Source organism: Myotis yumanensis, unplaced genomic scaffold (genome assembly GCF_028538775.1).
Source record: "Myotis yumanensis isolate MYYU_CA2020_CCGP unplaced genomic scaffold, mMyoYum1.0.hap1 SCAF_11, whole genome shotgun sequence".
NCBI lineage: Eukaryota > Metazoa > Chordata > Mammalia > Chiroptera > Vespertilionidae > Myotis > Myotis yumanensis.
The window spans coordinates 31,754,401-31,776,061 of NW_027223762.1; positions in this window are offsets into that span (position 1 = coordinate 31,754,401).

A 21,661-nucleotide genomic window follows, 5' to 3' on the forward strand; every position below is an offset into this window, starting at 1 on the left:
AAAACAAAACATACAGGAGCTGTTTGGAGTCTCTCAGTTCCAGGCAATATATAATGTGGGGTAGGGTTGGGGCGTAGGCATTGCTCTGATGGCCACACGTCCTCAGAAATCTGGCCCCTCCTGCCCAGAAGAGGAGCAGCAGTTCTGTCAGAGGCACAGCAATTGCAAGCATAGCGCAAACTAGGGGCATATTCTGGTGTTTCAAGACCTTTTCAGGCAGGAACAACTCGTAACAGCAATGACTACATAGAAGAGAGCCCAGATCCCAATGGCGTTGCGACTTTGGGTCACCCGGGCACACCACAGTTTGGCAGACATTGGGGTGCTGGGCTCATTGGGCAAAATTACTAACAGGTACTTCTAGCAAAAGTGGTAGATTGGACACACATGTTTATCTCTATGTCCCTCCTAAATGCTGAGAAATGACCAAAGGGTGTGAAATCAACCCCCAAAATACAAAAAGAAATGAAGAGGTGGTGAAAGATACCTAATTTTGAAACCGGAAATAAAAGGGCAAGTGGTTCTTGACTCAACAGACCAAATAGAAAATAATAATAAGAGCATGCAAAGAGCTAAACCCAAAACAAGTCAATTCACATTACAGAATTAGAATCTGGAGACACCAATGAGTTCTGAAAGTGAGGGTTTCGTTGGGGATGAAAACCCGGCAGAGAGGCGGGGAATTTTGTCTGTTTTGCAGACGGACGTTTCCACGCTACATAAAACAGTGTTTGGCATCTAGCAGGCACTTGGTAACTATTTATCAAAGAAATAGATTAATGAAGTCAAGTCTGCCTAAAAACAACTAGAACTCTATAATGTGCTAGGACAATGGGTTTAATTACTGAGGAGGTAGAACAGAGGGAGTCTGGGTTTAAAGACACCAGATACAGCAGAGGATGGGGGTAGAGGCACAATAAAAGTCTATACAGTATACAGATCAGAGGGACCTGCAGTGCCCTTCTTATTGGGCCCAGAAACCCGACCCCAGCTTTATATTCACTGGGGAGAATATTAGAGGATTCTTCTCTGAGAAAACAATCCTAACAGGAGAGACCTACAGGTACTGACAGGAGAGTTCCTAACTGAACTGCATAGCCACATCTCCCCACAATGAATCCTACCAGTCTCCCTCCTGTCTCCATGCCTCCCTCTCCCATCTCTCATCCTTTTGTGTATATGTACACATGTGCTATGGGTGTCATAGATCACCAGTCAGTTGAGGAAAGTCCCTAAGATAACATACAAAGATCAAAATTATAAAAGAGAGAAAACGTACATCTTGGAAAAGAGACACAGTATGGAAGGCTGAATAGAATTGGGGGGGAGGGAGGGAAGCTATATACAGAAGGTACTGTTTCCATGAAAGAACAGATAGCTACAAAAAAAGTGGAACATTTAGAGAACAAGTGCTCTTGGAAAAAAAAATAATAAATATGACAAAGAAAGGGAAAAATTCAGAAGTCTTGGAAAATAAAGCTGAGTAAAGAGGCATACAAAGAAATAGAAACTTCAAGAATACAGAATTCGAAAGCAAGATGGCGGCATAGGTCAACACTGGAGATTGCTGCCTTGCACAACCACTTCAAAAATACAACTAAAAGACAAAATGGACATCATCCAGAACCACAGGAAGACTGGCTGAGTGGAAATTCTACAACTAGAAGGAAAGAGAAAAGCACACTGAGACTTAGAGGAGGTGTGGAAGTAAAGTGCAGAGGTACAGAGGCCCACGCGGAAAGGGCTGGCAACTGAGGACGTGGTTGTCTTTTTCAATCGGGAGGGAGACACACGCTCCCACTCTGAACTCCAGTTCCGGGCTAGTCTCTGGGGACCCAGACCCATACAAGGAGAAACTGAACTGTCTGGCAGCGAGCGGAACTCAAGGGCAGCTTTCCTTCAGAGGTGCTTGCAGCGATTACCGCAGGACACTGACACCCGCCAGGACCTCTTAGGGCAAGACTGAGGATCAGCCATAGCTGTTTGCCCCACCCTGTTGATTCCCTGAGACCCCGCCCCACCCAAGCTGTGTGCAGAGCCTTTTGCATATGAATGACCTGGCCCTTTGCAATCTAAAATTACCTAACAAACTGCAGCTGGGTCAGAGAGGCCCAGAACATCCAAAAGAAGGCCCAAGGCCCCACAGCAGCTTGCACTGCTTCACAGCTGGGCCTCATCTGGGCACCTCCAAATCCCAAACAAAGAAGAGGAATCTGCAGATTTCTCCATAGCTCCTGCTGGGTAGCCTCAGACAGAGGCTAAATTAGCACCTCCTTAGAGATCCAAGTGCCAGTGTACCCAGTGGTCAGAGTGGGACCATCCAGATTAGAACTCCTCAGATCCATAAGGGACACACTCAGGGGGCAGACTCAGTGAGCACCAAAGCCCCACTGAAGCAAGTCTTGCCCCATAAGGGTGTCTCCAGCACAGAAGTTCTCCCAGTATAGACACAGCTGATTCTCACAGCCAATTGGAGGTCAGTTCCTCCCAATGATACCAACTACAATCAAGGCTTAACTACAAGAAGACTGTGCACACAGCCCACAAAGGGGTGTATCAAGAGTGTCCACCTCAGGTAATTGGGGAGGCTGAACTACTGGGCCCTATAGGACACCTAGCACAAAAAGCCACCCTATCAACACAGGGAAGCAGCCAAAATGTGGAGACAAAGAAACAGGTCACAAATGACAGAAATGGAGGAAAGCCAACTACTGAATATAGAGTTCAAAACCATGGTTTATACGGTTTTTCAAGAATTTTCTAGAAACTGCTGATAAATTTAGTGAGGCCCTCAATAAATCTAGTGAGACCCTCAATAAATCTAGTGAGACCCTCAAAAATACTAGTGAGACCCTCGAGGATATGAAAAAGGACCAAATAGAAATTAAGCATACACTGACTGAAATAAAGAATATTATACAGAGATACAACAGCAGACTAGAGGATTGCAAGAATCAAGTCAAAGATTTGAAATACGAAGAAGTAAAAAACATCCAACCGGAAAAGCAAAAAGAAAAAAAAATCCAAAAATATGAAGACAGTGTAAAGATCCTCTGGGACAACTTCAAGTGAACTGACATCCAAATTATAGGGGTACCAGAAGAAGAGAGAGAGCAAGATATTGAAAACTTATTTGAAGAAATAATGACAGAAAACTTCCCCTACCTGGTGAAAGAAATAGACTTACAAGTCTAGGATGCACAGAGAAGCCCAAACAAAAGGAATTCAAAGAGGACCACACCAAGACACATCATAATTAAAATGCCAAGAGCAAAAGACAGAGAGAATCTTAAAAGCAGCAAGAGAAAAACAGTTAGTTACCTATAAGGGAGTACCCATAGGATTGTCAGCTGATTTCTCAACATACCCTATGCAGGCCAGAAGGGAGTGGCAAGAAATATTCAAAGTGATGAATAGCAAGAACCTATAACCAAGATTACTTTACCCAGCATAGCTATCATTCAGAATTGAAGGTCAGATAAAGAGCTTCACAGATAAGAAAAAGCTAAAGGAGTTCATCACCACCAAACCAGTATTATATGAAATGCTGAAAGGTATTCTTTTTTTTTTTTTTTTTTTTTTATTTTTTTTTTTTTATTTTTTTATTTTCCTCTTAAAGTATTACAAAGGGTATTACATAAGTATCCTTTCCCCCCCCCCCCCCCGCCCTTGACAAACCACTACCCTCCCTTACCCCCCAGTGTCTTATGTCCATTAGTTATGCTTATATGCATGCATACAAGTCCTTCGGTTGATCTCTTACTCCCCTCCCTCCTGCCCCCCAACTCTCTCTGGCCTTCCCACTGCAGTTTGACAATCAGTTTGAGGCAGCTCTGCCTCTGTATCTATTATTGTTCAAAAGTTTGTAATGGTCTTTATTATCCATGAATGAGTGAGATCATGTGGTATTTTTCCTTCATTGACTGGCTTGCTGAAAGGTATTCTTTAAGAAGAGGAAGAAGAAGAAAAAGGTAAAGATAAAAATTATGAACAAGTACATATCTATCAACAAGTGAATCTAAAAATCAAGTGAATAAATAATCTGATGAACAGAATAAACTGGTGAATATAACAGAATCAGGGACATAGAAAGGGAGTGGACTGACAATTCTCGGGGGGAAAGGGGTGTGGGGGGTGCAGGAAGAGACTGGACAAAAATCATACACCTATGGATGAGGACAGTGGGGGCAGGGGGGTAAGGGCAGAGGGTGGGGTGGGAACCGGGTGGAGGGGAGCTATGGGGGGAAAAAAAGAGGAACAACTGTAATAATCTGAACAATAAAGATTTAATTTAAAAAAAAAAGAAAACAGAATTCAAAAGTTGACCCAGGAGGTCTAATTTACATATAAAAGAAGCTCTAGAAAAATAGAGGGGGAAAAACACAAGACAAAATTTAGGGAATACAATTGTTGAAGAAATATTTTTTAAAAATGTATACCATGTTCTTTGCAAAATTAATTAAGAATGAATCATATTGAGATACAGAAACATGTAACTTCAGAACCCTGGGTACAAAGAGATGAAACTAAACAGTTTAAGAGAAAATAATTGGTCATATATAAAATATCAGGATATAGAATTGTGTCAGAATTCTCCTAATAAAACAGAAACAAACATGCAAGCATTTACACTGGAAACTAGAAAAAAAAAACAGAATAGTGCTTTCAAATTTTGAGGGAAAATTATTTTCAAACTAGAAGTTCTTTTTCAGCCTCTCAAACAAACAAAAATACCCAAACACCTTATTTCTTTGGAGGGTTCAAAACAATTTATTTCCCAAATGAAGGCTTAACCCAAGAAAATACAGGACACAGAATTCAGGCGATAGAACACTGGAAAGAGTATAGAAAATTTCCAGTAAGACAGCTGAGCAGTCTTCCCAAATGTGAGTGGGAGAACAGGGGTTGTTTCAAAAGAAAAAGAAATGAAAGAGATAGATAATCTCCTTTGTTTGAATGTACTGAGGAGATTTCAGATGTCTGAGAGCTTAGGGATGATTTACTGATAAGTATATAGAAACTTAAGCAAAGTTTAAAAGGAGATGGTTATTAAGTCAATGATAAGCAAAATTTGTGCAAGAAATAAAATAGTATACCTTCCAGGTCTTTCAGGTGTCATCTGCAAATCCTACCTAATAAGGAGGGAATATGCTAATTGAATGCCACGCCCTCAAATATGATGGTGCCCACAGCCACAAGATGGCGGTGCCCAGTCCCCTCTGCCCCACCAGGGTGGCAGGCGTGTGGCATTTGCTCTGCAAACCTGCCTCCGGAGTCCCCCAGTCCCCTTACCTCCCCAGACGCCTAGGGCCGGCCCGAGGTGCAGGCAAGCCTCAGATGGTGGCTGCCCAGGTGCCCAGGGCTGCCCAAGGCTCAGGTAACCAGGGCCAGCCAAGGCTTGCGCTGCCGGCAGTGGCAGCAGCAGAGGTGTGATGGGGCGTCACCTTCCCCTGATCGCTGGGTCGCCTCCCACCCCGAGGGCTCCTGGACTGTGAGAGGGGGCAGGCCAGGCTGAGGGACCCCCCTCTAGTTCATGAAATTCCATGCACTGGGCCTCTAGTAATTGAATAATTGTAATGCTGCACACACTGACAATTGATTAAGCCATGTGTGAAATAACTCCATTAGGTGGTGAGGGAATATGTGCCTGTGTTTGGGAGAAGAATTTAAGAAGCTAAATCCTCATCTTGCACAGTAGAAAAGAAATAGACAGTATATAACATTGACTAAAACATGTTCACAGACATGCCTTGTAGAAATAAGGAGATAAGTAAGATAGACATGGTTTACAATGTTAAAAGTGGTTTCCTCTGAGGAATGGGAATTTGCATGGGTTGCAAAGGACAATGAAAAGAACTGCTGATCCTGGCTAGGAGCCTTGTAGAACTATTTAATCCATTACACTCCATGCAAGTATGTCTTTGGTAAAAAATAAAACTGAATTTAAAGAGTTCACCAATCCTTTTGGCATGAATCCTAAAAAGCTATATTAAGCATACCTCTGTTGCCTAAATTCAAATTTTTTCACTGTCATCTGTCTACCAGCAAACTTTTTAGCTAAGGCTGAAATAATTCAATAACACAGAAAATGTCCCAAAGGCTCCTGACCAAGACATGGCATGAATGTATACACTTTCTTGTATATGCTTGGGAAAAAAAATCTTAGAAAGATAAACAAGAATTCATAAACCTGATCTGAAAGAAGAACTGTGATCCTGAGATTCAAGGGGGCTTGTGCATGGTTTGGGTTTCTTTGTTTAGGTGCTTATGTTATCGTTTTAATTTAAACAAGGCTCTAATTTAAAAAAAAATAAGGTTATAGAAAGTTTAAGAAAAACAATAATGCACCCAAAATACATGACCACATTTGTTTCTTTCCCTCCCGTGGTAACCCATTTAATACATATTTTGGTTAAATTGTAAATCTATTAAAGATTAGTTTGAAGGATATGTTTGTGACTAATGCACAGAATAACAAAGTGAAAGGAAAAATTTTAAATTCACCAAATCAGGTGCGTTTCCTCTTTATCCCACTTCTTAATCCCCTGCAGACATGTTTGTGTATTTGTTTATAACATTGTAATCTAGTTTTTTACTCACTGTTCCAAAATCCGTTTCTGCATATTCTCCCTATTACAACAGGTCTATGTAATGTTTTCTTTTGTGTATGAACAATGTCTTCTTGAATCATTCCCCTACCACAAATGGACTTTAAAAAACCAATCTGTTCAGTGTTATCACGGCAGTTTGTGTTCCATATTCTGACGGTTTACCAGTAGGTGGTGCTGGATAGTAGCAGTAAGTAATGTAGTTTTAGAACATTGCTGTGCTCTAATAACATACAGGGTGTCCCCCAAAAATGTATACAAACACTTTGAATAATTATAAAGGCAGTGTTATTGAAATACATTTCATTTTCAAAACTGAGCTATTAACTGTTAAAGTGTGCACACATTTTTTGGGGGGGAGGGGGCACCCTGTACTTTCTGTAGAGTAATGGCACTGAGCCGAGTCAGGAAAAGAGTTTGACCTGTGTTCTGAGAAGTGAGCATGGATTTTCCACAATTCCATCATATTCTCTTGTATTCTCCCCCAGGTGAGCAATTCCAAACATAGAATTAGGTTATTGTCCATGGTCCTGAGAGAGAGAGAGAGATTGAGAGAGAGAGACAGAATCGAGAGAGAGAGGAGACTCAAGCAAGGGCACCATCTCTTGACAAAGCACCTGCCTCAGGCTTCACCACAGTCCTCTACTGGGCTCCATGGCTCAACCTTTCAAACATCTAGCTTTGTGACAATCCTGCCCTAAGTCCTTCCCATGGGTCACCCCAAAATATGCCTCTCAACAACTATATCAGATCTGTACTTTTATTCACCTGGACAGATGAGGAAACAGGCCTGTGGCAGTTAAATGCCCCTTTCCACTTTCTGCAACTGACATGCTGTAAAGGAAAGAGTCCAGCGTTTGTAGCCAGAGAGGCACAGGTTTGATTTCTGGCCCCACTGACTAAACTGTTCATTTCCAGCAAGGATTTAACATCACCGAACAATTGTTTACTGACCTGTAAAATGGGAACGATAATAGATGTCTCCCCAAGTTATTCTAACATCAAATGAGAATACATATGTATGATTCTTAACACATTTTCAGACATAATAAAAAAACAGTTCCAATACAAAGCAAAAACAACAAAAACTAATTAATCTTCTTCTTCTCCCTTTCTGACTCAACTGCTTTCCAGACTCACTTGCCTTTCTAGTTTAATTTAATTTGCTTGCTCTTCTTTCTAATTTAAGATTCAGAGGTTTTACCCCTATACCACCCTTAAATTTTCTACTACTTTAATCTGCAATACAGCATAACCCTTCTCACTCTGGATTAAATGCCACTTTCCAGGAGAAAGCAGACAGAGTCATTTCCATCACAGGTTATTTATGTTCCACAGTGTCCCATATTCTCCAAGGATTAGCTTTTAGGGGGAGGCAATGTGTCCTATGCATGGTCCTGCCCTCGAACCCCAGACTAGCTTTCTATCTGTACTGGCTATGTCAAGGTAAATGGTATGGTCACTGTTTTTGTTTTTGCTTTTTTTTGTGGGTAAGGGAAGGGTAACTTTTTCAGCTGTTTCTTCTCAAAGGAGTTGTTCTTAGGTGATATTTATGAAATGTTTCCTTAACTTAAGACACCCCCCTTATTGCTGACATCTTTCAGGTGACAATAGGAGGCTCATTGGCATTATTTCTCATGTCTGTTTTTGCATCACTGGATCATCCCAATGCCCTGTAGTTTAATCTTTTCAAAATTTTTAATCAGGATATGTGGCCATTAGCTATCTCAACTCATTCACTTCTTGGAATCCAGTTTTGTAAGAAAATATACTTAGAATGGTCTATGTGTAGTTGGCAATTAGCCAATTTATTGGCAAATAAACACCTCGTAGTAAGGTGCTTTACAGCTACATACTGAAGAACAAAAAGGTATTGTATTTTCTTCTTTATCCTGTAAGTCCCCCAAGAACCATGCCTTGGCTTCTGTCCTATACAATTGCCTTGTGTAACTTTAATGGACTTTGAAACTGTGTATCTTAAGAAAAATTTTGAATAGGTTTAATTTGAACGTATTGGGCCAGTTATTGGTAATTTTGTTTAATCATCTGTGCATACTGGTAATTTAAATGTTGACCACTTATCATCAAATAGCTGAGGAAATATTTCCAACTAGTTCTATATGAAAATGGCTAATATTTTTACAAAATTAACTAAAATTTTATTTATAATTGAGCAGCCTTTCCATCAGGCTAAACTGCAGATATTGACTAGACCAAGAGGGCTTGCATCCTAAGCATCGAGAGACAACGTGCAGTTGTGGTTGCCCAAACGTTGCCAGTGATGTTTAAGAATCATGGGAAATGGCAGGAGTCCTACCAGACTGAATACTACCATATTCTGCAGAGAAATAGATACTGATTCTGCAAACTACAGATTAGATAGTTAGATTCCATAGCCTATTGAATTTCTATACCAAGGAAGTTAAAAAATGGCCTTGGCTGGTGTGGCTCAGTTGGTTGAGTGTTGCCCCAAGCACCAAAGGGTTGTCAGTTGAAGGGTGGTCAGGGCAGTCAAGATGGTTAGGGCACATGTCCATATTGTGGTCTCGATTCCTAGTAGGGGATGTACAGGGAACAGCCGATTCATGTTTCTCTCTCTCCCTCTCTCTTCTTCTCTCTCTCAAGTCAATAAAAACAATACTGTTTAAAAAGATGTTTTTATCTCAGTTGGAATAATGCTAAGCTATTGGAATGCGCTTCAAGGCAATACATTTAAATTTCCTACCCCTCCTTCTAGCAAAACTGTCATAATAGCTCTCAATGATGAAATTGATGTCATGAGAAGAGACCCCTCCACCTTCCATAAAATTTCATGGGCGTATGCCTGTATGCATTAGCACATACTCATGTGCATATGAGCACACACACATACACACACAGAGCAATAGGTGTTTTTTGAGTGGTATTTACAACTTTGCTTAAATTAGTTTTAGAGACCAAATCATGATGATGTGCTAGCTATGGTTTTAGAACCTTTCATTAATCAGAGGATTTAGAGTTATATGTTAGCATCATCACCTGAATAAAAAAATCTAATAAATCAATTCCACTCCAGGTTTTGAGTCCATCATTTTGAGTAACAGTGACTACAGAAAATTATGGGTTTATGTCTTGTCTGGGAATCTCATAAGTCACAAGTACAATACACTTAAGGCACTTTGAGGTCTCTCAAGTAAGACATGTGAAGCTATTACTCATCATAGTTTGTGAAGCAGCTGTACTGTGGCCTTTAATGGTAACTTTGCAAATATTTCAAATTTTTATTTTTAAGAAGATTAATTTAACTCAATGTATGGGATATATACATATATACACACAGACACATATCCTACACCTATTTACTTACCTGTTGTTTTCTCTGAAAGAGGCATTATGGCAAATGACATTTATGTAAAACTGCAGAATAAAACATAGCAAAGGACACTAAGTTGCCATCAGTTCAGTTTCTCCTAAAGTTGTATTTTAATGGTTTTTAATACCCCTATGAATTAGGTTCGTCTGCAGGCCAATTTGTCTTACTTTAATAGTGTGTGGTTTCTTTTCATCCCTTTTAAATCACCCAATTTAAATTTATGAAAACTTCTTGATGTAAAGAATGTATCTAGGTGTCAGGAATATCAGGATTCTAATCCTGGTTGCCAACCCGTTGCTCATGAAGGCTGTGATCTTGATCAGACACACACCCTCTGCTGCTCAGTCCTCATCAATAAAACAAGGCCATTGGATGAGTGGCTCACTAAGGCCTTTCCAGCACATTCTCTATCTATGTGTGTTTAAACAAGAAATAATTTAGGATCTGACTGACAACTCGGTCAACATTATGTACTAAGGACATGAAAAGCATTTAATAGCCTCTGCTGTGGAGTTGGATATCTCAAATAAAGTTCCCGACACAGATTCTAAATCAAGGATTCATGCAAAAGTGATTTATTAGAAAACTAGTATAAAAAAGTGGCATGAGAAAGGTATAAATGGAAATCAAGGAAGACTGTAGAACTAATTACAGTCCCACAGGGTATAGTAACTTTGGCTCAATTCCACACATGAGCACTGGAGACAGAGTCTTAATCAGGGACAAGGGAGATGGGATATTCACACTCCATTGTCCCACACTCATCAGACCTTGGTTCAGGGTTTGTACCCCAGAGTGTTATACATCTCAGGCACCCAGGTCGTAAGCATCTCTACTAGCCTCAGGGCAACCTTCACCAGGAGATGCAGAAGGAAGGTGGCTGCTTGGAGTGAAAGTACTCAGGGAACAGAAATGTAGCAGAAAAGTAAAGGGATCCGAGGGCCATAGTGGAGGATGCAAAGGTCAGCAGGGTCAGCCTCCACCCCCACCCATTCCAAAATACAAGCGATGAAAGGTCTTCTTTTTGCAAACATGACACTCATTACACATTTGATAAAGGTATCTGAGCACCTGTAGATGTCTGACAGATTTTACAGGGGTGAACAAAACAGATATGGTCTCCAGACTCATGGACCTTATAGTAAAATGTAGGGGACAGATTATAATTTATTTTATAAGGTACCACGATGAGTTGCAGTATGAGAATGACAGGAGAAGTTCATTATAAAATAAGAAAGCACGGGAGGCTTCTATGAGGTAATGACTTGTAAGCTGAGATCTAAAAGACTGGCGCAAAGAGCCAGATGAAGAATGAAGGAGTCGGGGGAGAAGAGTATTCCGACAGAAAATACCATGTGCAAAGGCTGATGCTGGAAGGAATTTAACACAGCCAAAGAACTGGAACAAGGCCAGTAGGGCTGGAGAGATGTAAGTAAGGTGGAGAAGAATGAGTTTTAAGAGGTAGGTGAGAATAAAGCCTCTTACTCTATGAAAAGGTGCATTTTATTTTCAGTGTAATGGGAAAACATTATAAGCAAAGGATAGACATGAAAGAAGATGGTAAGTTAAACTACAATGATATTAATAAATATAAAAAGAAGCATTGGCCCTAGCTGGGTGGCTCAGCTGGGATCAGTTGGTTAGAAAGTCATCCCTATAAGCCAAAGTTGCAGGTCCAATCCCCAGTCAGGGAACATACAAGAAGAAACCAATGAATGTATCGATAAGTGGAACAAATCTCTCTCTCTCTCTCTCTCTCTCTTTCTCTCTCTCTCTCTCTCTCCCCCTCCCTCCCTCCCTCTCATCAACAAGTAAATTTTTTTAAAAAGAAAAGAAACATTTGTCCAAATTTAAATATGAAGAGTTCTTTTATGAGCCAATAATAAGAATTAAAAGCAAACTGATTAGAATACCTGATCACTAATATGAGAAAACAGAGGTGACTTTTCATACTCAGTACAGAATCTTATTTTTATGGTTGGAACCACAGGAAAGAGGAAGAAGAAATAAGAGTTGGCCATGGCAACCCCAGGAGACAAACCATTAGCAATATACACTTAATCCTATAGAAGCAAAAAGAAAAGAAAGCAATACTTAAGAGAGGAGAAAATAGTATATTCTTCCCCAGCTAGAAAAATAAAAGCTATGGGTTATTTCATTAATATAATTAAATTAAATTTAAAAGGAGAAGATATAAGAAATGGTATAATCATTCAATTTGAGTTCCTACTAGGAAATCAAATTAATTATCAACTCCTTGTCCCTTACGTCATATCTGTGTACATATATGTGTGGGAGGTGAGAGGTGATGATAAAGCATACATGTAGTTGAAGCATTTTTAGTGAATTTTATCTTCTAGACTGGACAAATAAACAATAAAGATAATCGTGGGATTCTATCATTGAAAGGCAAAGAATTAACCCCTTAAATATACTGGGAAGATTAACAAAAATTGAATAAAAATAGAAGAATCATGTACTAAATCCTGGACATGAGAGAGAACATGGTGTCTTGAAGGAATTGAATATTATGACTAAAAAGTGGGATTTGAAAGAGGCATGCACAAGAGATGGGAAATAAGAATGGCTTAAGCACAGGAAGCCTTATATGGAATGTTAAGGAGGTTTAATTTGACTTGACAGTTTGGTGATCCAATAAGAATGGTTAGCACTAAAACAGCATGGTAACATTTGTATGTTATAGAAAAATCATGCCGGTAGGAACGTCAAACCTGGATTTTAAAGGGAAACCACTTAGGAAGCTATTCTTGTAATCCAGGTAAAACAAGACAAGTCCCAAATGAAAGTAGTAGCAGTGAACATGGAGGAAAGAAGATGGAAGCTAAAGAACTTTAAGCAAGTGAAATCAGTGCTGTTTGATGAATGACTATCACAGCAAGTGAGGGGAAGACGTGGACAGAAATCAAGGGGTAAAAACCAAGGCTCTGGCTCAAATAACTGACAAGAGGGCGACGATTTTTTTTGAAAAACAAAGAATAAGACAAATAAATTAAAATTTGAAAATAAGAGATTGGAAAGACATGACAATGAATTTTTTTGGAAAATAATCTGTGAGATATCGGGTGAAGAAAAAAACCAGAAAATTATTGAAGAAGAAAACCAATAACAAATTCTATTTTCCTCCATTTCTTTATTAAAATCAAAACAGAGATCTTTGCAGTATATATTGAAACTTGCATGTAATAGTTTAAGCCAATAGGTTCCATTAGATCACCCAGAGTATGCCTGAGAAGTGTTAAAAACTGAATCACAGAGAACACCAAATGAAATATGAATAGAAGAAGAATAGTTCATTAAAAAAAATTCTATAAAGTAGAAGGAAATCCAAGAAAGACAAGTGTTAGGCAATCAAAGGAGAAAAAATGGTCAGTGAGTCCAAATGCTACAAAGACATCAAATCAATACACACAGAGTACATAAAAAAAAATAATTGAATTGCAATGATTTCATTTTTATTTTTATTTTTTTAATATATTTTATTGATTTTTACAGAGAGGAAGGGAGAGGGATAGAAAGTTAGAAACATAGATGAGAGAGAAACATCGATCAGCTGCCTCCTGCACACTCCCCACTGGGGATGTGCCCACAACCAAGGTACATGCCCTTGACTGGAATCGAACCTGGGACCCTTGAGTCCACAGGCCAATGCTCTATTCGCTGAGCCAAACCAGTTAGGGCTCATTTTTATTTTTGACTTTAAAATGTGTTTGCTAAACTGGAAGAAACTTGAGAATACATTCATCCTGAAGGGAAGGAAGGAAAGGTTGAAGATACAAGCAAACTCAGGGACTGCTGGAGTGAGACCATGGAGGAGTCTGAAGGGGAAGTGACACAAAACACAGGAAAAGGATCTGCCTTGACTGGAGGAGAAACCTTTATTTCTCTCACTAGCAGAGAGGCAAGAAAATGGTACAGGCTTGTGAGAAGAGTGTGAAGGTGTTATCCATTTGACCAATATCTATCACCTACTGATCACTAGCTACTGTGTGAGGTGCTAAGTGAGCAAATTCAGATATAGCTCCTGCTCTCAAATTGCTCAGGGTTTGCAGGAATTGAGACAATCAGTACATATATATATATATATATATAGAGAGAGAGAGAGAGAGAGAGAGAGAGAGAGAATAAAAGACAGTCTTCACTAAGCTGAGGGAAGACTTCCCAGAGGAAGATGTGATTGAACTAATGATTGAAGAACAAATAGAGTTAAATAGAAAGGTGTGAGAGGAAGGATATTCTAGACAGGGTAGTGGTCTTTGGGACATGGTGCTTTAAAAATGCTGAGAGTTTTTCAACTTTGAATTCTGTACATCTTAAAAACTAATTTTAACAGGTGTGTGGGTGGATATTTGGCAAAGTGGTCCCTAAAATTTTGTCTTCACCTGTGTGTCTTCATCTCCCACATTACTCAAGGGGACTTAGGCATCAGTAGAGGAATAGGGTAAGTTTTAATGGGAAATTATAGGTCTCCCAAAGATTAATTTCCAATGACACACCCTCTGAAATACTGCACTCTTATACATATTAATTTGGAGGGCTATCTTCAGTTACAGCTACCAAGTCACAAATGACTTAAGCTGCATTTAGGGGAGAGTATATAATACATGGGTTAAAAATAATTTAAAATTGACATACTGTAAATTAAAGTATTATTTTTATAACAAATTCTATTTTTCTTCATTTCTCCATTGATAAAATCACCACTAAACATGAAGTGATAAAACTGTTAGAGATTTGAGGGATTGTCTTAATTGGGTGTCATTCTTTTGGCAAATATTTTCATGGGTCTCCATTCCTGACATAAATTCTGAAATTTACATAAGCAAGCATGTCTTTATTATTTACCTATGTGATTTTCATCACTGAAATTGGTTTTCTACAGCTGACATTCAAATCCTGGATTTGGCCCATGAAATAGCTATTGGGAAATTCCAATAGTTGATTTATTGTGGCCTTTGCAAAAGAGGAAAGCATATTGCTAATAAACAGCAATTAGCCACATGTTTTAGGCCAATTGGAGACTATTACTCACTCTGGGAGTTTCTGAACTTTGAATCATCTACATCTTATTCACTCACTTTGGCAGGTTATTATTTTTAGAAAACATTTGGCATAATCTTCATATACATGAATTCCTTTCCTTCTCTTTGTTAAAGGAAGTTTGAGACAATCCAACACTTATATTGATCTAGATAACTTTTCCACTTATTACTGAACCCAAATATGATTATAAATCAGTCAGTTTGGGGGAAAACAATATGATTCTGGAGGCATTTTCCAATGGGTCTGAGCTAATAAGATTCAAACTTATATTGAATTTAGGAAGCCAGGTATAAATCTGAGCTAAAAATATCATGAACTGCAGGAATAAATTTCCCCCCCCTCCCCCCAAATTCTATGGAGCCCATATTTATCCGTATTCATTTTAAAAAATACATTTAATTCTATAAACTTGAAACTGAATATATAGCTTTACCATTTCAAAACAGACACACATACCATGTAATATGTGGTATATATATAATTTACTGCAGTCTCAGTATGAGCCAAAACTTATATGAGGCTACCAAATAAATCATCACAATCTTACAGTTAAAGAAAGCTAGTAAAAAAATTAACAGAACAAAATTGCAGTTGTCTTAAAGTGGAATAATCAGCCTTGAAAAATTGTGAGCTTTCTGTCACTGAAAGCATTCAAGTTGAAGGCCAGGTGTCCACTAAGTAGAAATGTTGTGGAGAGTATCATGCATTGTTTAAGGACTTGTTAAAAATATGCCTCCTAGAGTTACTCTCAGTTTTCAGGTGCTATAATTCCAGAGAAGTAATAGATGAAAAAAAAATTAGAAACACAACCATTAGTGTATCTATTACCCAGAATTTTCAGATGTATAAAATGATATCATGTTTTTTTTCCACTTTTAAATAAAAAAATAAAATATTATAGTTAAACTAGAGGCCTGGTGCATGAAAATCATGCACAGGTGTGGTTCCTAAGCCTGGCCAGAGATCAAAGCATGAGCATCTGGTGTGGAAGGGCAGGTCCCAGCTGACCTCTGGGCCCTGGGCAGCACCTGGGCCCCCATGCCCTTGCACATCCCCCTCCACCTGAGTTATCGTGCCGGAGTTCCCATTTGGAGATGCGGTGAGTGTGGCCAGACGCCGCAGGCCCCACGGGGTACAGCGTGAACCTCTGGCAGCCCAGCTGCACCACACGGAAGTGAGGCGGGCAGCATGCTCTCTCCCAGCTGGCCTCGCTGACCGGCTCCTGCGTGAACCCACAAGGAGCCCGACCAGCCCCTGTGGTCCCAGTGGTTGCGGCCCAGCTTACCCGAAGAGGCTGCACGGGTACGGGGTGGGCTCCTCACAGGTGCCCGGCACCTGAGTGCAGAGGCTTCCCTGGTGTGCGAGCCCTGGCATCCAGGGGGAGGGTAGCAGAGGGAGTGAGCGTGAGCTCGGCGGACACCCTGCATTCTCACCACACCTCTGTCCCATCACCCCCACCCCCAGGTAGCCAGCGAGAGGTCGCAGCCCCACATCATACCAAGCAGTCGAACTCCCAGTCTCCTGGTAAAAACTCCCAGTCGAATGACCACCCAAGGGAACAATTAGCATATTGGGCTTTTATTATATAGAATATTGTCTTTTTTTTATTCACCTTTTTTAAAATCTTATATCCTATTAACCTCCTCCATTCCTAGAGGCAAATTTTATTATAAATTTATTGTATCTCTTTACAGTTATATTTATAGATTTTTATGCATCAATGTGATTTCATGTAAGAATTATTTTAAATAATTTATATTTTTAAACAAGTTGGCACAGCATCCAGCTTCTTATCCATAAGCACCAGCTACACTTCTAGCAAACTTAAAAGAAATTCGTTATTTAGTGGTTCATTGATTGGAACCTGGAGAAACAAGCTTAGGAAAATGGATAGAAACCAAGGAGGTCTGAGCAATGATAACAACAACCAAATTCATATCCAAGGTCTCATTTGATGAGAATGTGTTTTTGGTACCATAACCATCAATCCTGCTGAACCCAGCTATCACAGAATACTTAAAACCAAGGCCATATGCCAATCCTGTTGCTGGTGCACATCTTACAGGATTCTGTAAAGCTCTTGTAAATAAATCCTGTCCCTTCCTCTTTGTATCACTTTCCCCAGAGTATAAACTTCAGTTACAGAATCAATCTGATAATTCCATAATTGGGTACTTACTACTCTAGCTACTAAGATGTAGAGAGGAAAAGAATTCATACCCCTGTGGCTAAATAGTGGGATAAGGCACTCCTTCAAAATGGGAAGGGAATATGGATTCTGATTAGTCAAAATAAAGGTAAACACTACCTCCAATTATTTTATTGAATATTTTATTATTCAGGATTTTGTGTTTTTATAATGTTGGTCTTTGATCCATGGGGGGCAAAAAAGAATTTTGTCCCTTTTGTATGTTTGGCTTTACTCACAAACGTTCTTATTCCCCATCACCTAGAACAGCGGTTCTCAACCTGTGGGTCGTGACCCCTTTGGGGGTCAAACGACTCTTTCACAGGGGTTGCCTAAGACCATTGGAAAACACATATATAATTACATATTGTTTTTGTGATTAATCACTATGCTTTAATTATGTTCAATTTGTAACAATGAAATTGGGGGTCACCACAACATGAGGAACTGTATTAAAGGGTCGCGGCATTAGGAAGGTTGAGAACCACTGACCTAGAAGTATTTCCACCAGCTCTTCTCTAATTTCTCAGTTGAACACAGGAGGTAACAATCATTCAATATGGCCTATTCCATGCTTTTATTTTTTCTGAATAGAACAAAGTAATCAATTATAAGGAAATAGATGCTTCTCTCCAACTCAAGGTTTCCAGTTATAGGTTTCCTGGGAAATGCCAGGATTGCTTATGGCCCATTGTTAATGATCTGAGGCTGCCTATTCTGCTAAATGTTCACAGTGCTACGGAAATGTGATGGTGTCTGCATTAGAGTTCACAAATCAAAATAATTACACCCACTCTGCACATTACACATGCCTTCACTTAAATAGGATCAAGTATCCTACCTAATAATAGACAAACATGGTAATTAACCGTACCTCAGACACGCTTCCCATTGGCTAATCGGGGCGATATGCAAATTAACTGCCAACCAAGATGGCGGCCGGCAGCCACGCAGCTGAAGCGAACAGGAGGCTTGCTTGCTCCAGTGATGGAGGAAGCCAAGGTTCCCCACCTGCCGCTGCCAGCCTCTGAGCTGCACTCTAAGAAACTATGTTGCAATTAAGAAGCTAAACAAACCCCAGAAACCTGCTTTCAGCCAGCCGGGCCTCAGAGCTGGAGCTGCAACAGTGTTTCAATTATAGAAGCCAAACAAACCCAGATACCTGCTTTCAGCAGCCGAGGTCTCAGAGCTGAAGCCGAGCTTCAGAGCTAAAGCCGGCTCTCAGTTCCAGTGACAACCATAGAAGGTAAATAAATCCCAGAATTAAAAAAAAAAAAAAAAGGAGAGGTTGGGAGTTTCAGTCACCTGCCAGCCTGAAAACAGCCCTCAGCCCCTCAACCAGACTGGCCAGGCACCCCAGTGGGGACCCCCACCCTGAAGGGGATGTGACCAGCTGCAAACAGCCATCAGCACCTCACCCAGGCTGGCCAGGCACCCAAGCGGGAACCCCACCCTGATTCAGGACACCATTCAAGGCAAACCAGCCAGCCCCTACCCGTGCACCAGGCCTCTATCCTATATAGTAAAAGGGTAATATGCAAACTGACCCTAACAGCAGAAAGACTGGGAATGACTGGTCACTATGACACACACTGACCACCAGGGGGCAGATGCTCAATGCAGGAGCTGCCCTCTGGTGGTCAAGGCACTCTCACATGGGGAGCTCTGCTCAGCCACAAGCCAGGCTGATGGCTGCCAGTACAGTGGTGGTGGTGGGAGCCTCTCCTGCCTCCTCAGCAGCGCTAAGGATGTCTGACTGCAGCTTAGGTCTGCTCCCTGCTAGCAAGTGGACATCCCCCGAGGGCTGCCGGGCTGCCAGAGGGATGTCTGACTGCCATCTTAGGCCCAATCCCCCGGGGAGCGGGCCTAAGCCAGCAGGTGGTCATCCCCTGAGGGGTCCCCAGACTGCAAGAGGGCACAGGCCGGGCTGAGGGACTCCCCCCCCCCCCCCCCCGGAGTGCAGAAATTTTTGTGCACTGGGCCTCCAGTATATATATATATAAAAGCCTAAGTGACTGTTCAGCCCTTTGACTGGTAGCTATGACGTGCATTGACCTCCAGGGGGCAGACGCTCAATGCACAGGCATGGAAACATGGAACAGATTGATGAATCTCAGAAGGAATGTGGGGTGGGGGGAAGGCAGAAGAGATTAACCAAAGATCTTATATGCACACTAGAGGCCCGGTGCATGGATTCATACACCAGTGGGGTCCCTTGGCCTGGCCTGTGGGGATTGGGCTGAAACCAGCAGTCCAACATCCCCCGATGGGTCCCAGATTGCAAGAGGGCACAGGCCAGGCCAAGGGACCCCACCAGTGCACGAATCTGTGCACCAGGCCTCTAGTTAATACATATAACCCTCTATACAATTGGTTATCACTGTGTCTCATGCACCTAGACTGGACAAGGCATCTAATAAAAGCTCTATATTTTGTAATTAATTTACATCCATTTAATTAATTGAATTGAAATAGAATGTTTGAGATACTTACATCATATTTTAGATATGACCTTAAAACATATCACTGACAAGGATTCAAGGGATAGGGCAAAAATTCTTACTTATTCAGAAGCCAAACATTGAATCATGGGTTTGTTGCCCACCATAGTTATCATATTAGTCAGAGAGAACTCAGCAGGAATAGAATAAACAGGCGTTAGGCATTACATCATTAGGTTCTAATTCATCAGGACCATCTGATACAGTGATTACCTCCTTGGTATTGAGCTGGTCTCTGGTTTTCAAATGGTCTTATTTCAATGCTCAACTTTGAAGATCGCTAGATAGTCAGCTTGATGGTATTTTAGCAAATCCTTCAGTGTTGACAATAATAATCTCAGCTCAAACTGCCAAACCAACTCTATCAGTTCCTCCTCCTAAGATCTGTATCTAATATGCAACCTATAATTACTATATTAATGAATGAGACATTTTTTATAATAATTGACTCTCAATCATAAATTACGTAAAATCAATACCAATTTACATTTGCTTGGATTGAATCCTTCTCCACTTTTCTCTGTGGCTCACATAAACTATCATCATTGCCTGTGTTTGTTTTGTTTTTAACAGCCTCGAAGACTCTATGTGCAACATAAAATAGTAGAATAAACCAGATAAGAGCAACAGCATATATTTTCCACACTCCATTAGTACCCTAATAATAATTCACACATGTTATTAGAATTTGGACCTAAGTTAATTATCGAAAAATATTTCAAAGTTACACTGTTGTCTGTTGCATCTGCCACTGATTGTTATCTGCAAATAAACACATGCAAACCAAGGACAAATCACAATAAATCCAAGTAGACAGGTACATGCACATTGGACTATGAACGTGCCATGTCTCTTTGCTTAAATGTCTTCCACGAGTCCTAGAGAGATGTGCTTGGATTTAATATTATTGGATTTGCCATTTCCTTACAGTTTAATATGTGAATGACTACAATTACATATGATTCTACTATCCCAGCTAAACAAATTCATTTATTAAGCTATTAGAATTTATGTAAAATAGGAATTGGAAAACATCTGGCAACGTTAGTTTTATATTGGGCTAAGTAATTACGTTCTGGTAACCGTTTCCAAACGGTCCTGGTGAGGTGAGATTGGAAATATTGACACAATTTAAACTTTTAAATGGGTGACCCAGAAATGGTCTCTTGTCACCACCTCTCCCATCTAGTTTGTTTTTGCTTTGTTTTCTTATTGCCATTTTCTCTATGCTTCCGCGGTGCTATGGGCTAAATGGTGCCTCCCTAAAATATTCGTATGCTGAAATCCTAACCCCCTGTATTTCAGAATGTGACTGTATTTTAGGAACAGGAGTTTTAAAGAGGTAACTGAGTTAAAATTAGCTCACATGGATAGGATCAAATTCAATATGCTAACATACTACTTGTCAGAACATGCACATGGCTAATTTTATAGAAGACAGAAATGTAGGTTTTAGTCAGCTTGGCATATGTCTAGCTAAAAAGTGAAGGTTGTATTCTTAAGGAAAAAAAGGAAGAACAGATATTCAGTTATATAGGTATTAAGTTCAACTCTTCCGTATGTTCAAACCAAAATCTGAATGCATAAGCTTTCATCAGAGTGAAGCACTAGGCTAGAGCTTTTTCTTAGTTTGGGATTTCTCCGAAGGGTTAAATTTCAGAAAGAGGGAGCCATTGGTGGATAAGTGGGTGTCCAAAATTGTTTTGCTGTGCTGTCTTACTTAATTTCTCATCAGATCTTCAGAGATGAAGGACACTGACTTGTTTATGCAATGTCTTTGAATTGTTGCAGTCCCCTCTGATCCATGGGGAATAGGTTCCAGGACCCCACCCCCAGTGAATGCCTGAAACCATGGATAGTACCAAACCCTATGCTACTTCCCCCCTACACTTTACAGCTTCTCTTTGACATATCTGAATTGCCAGCATCACTATTCTTGTGCTTTAGCACC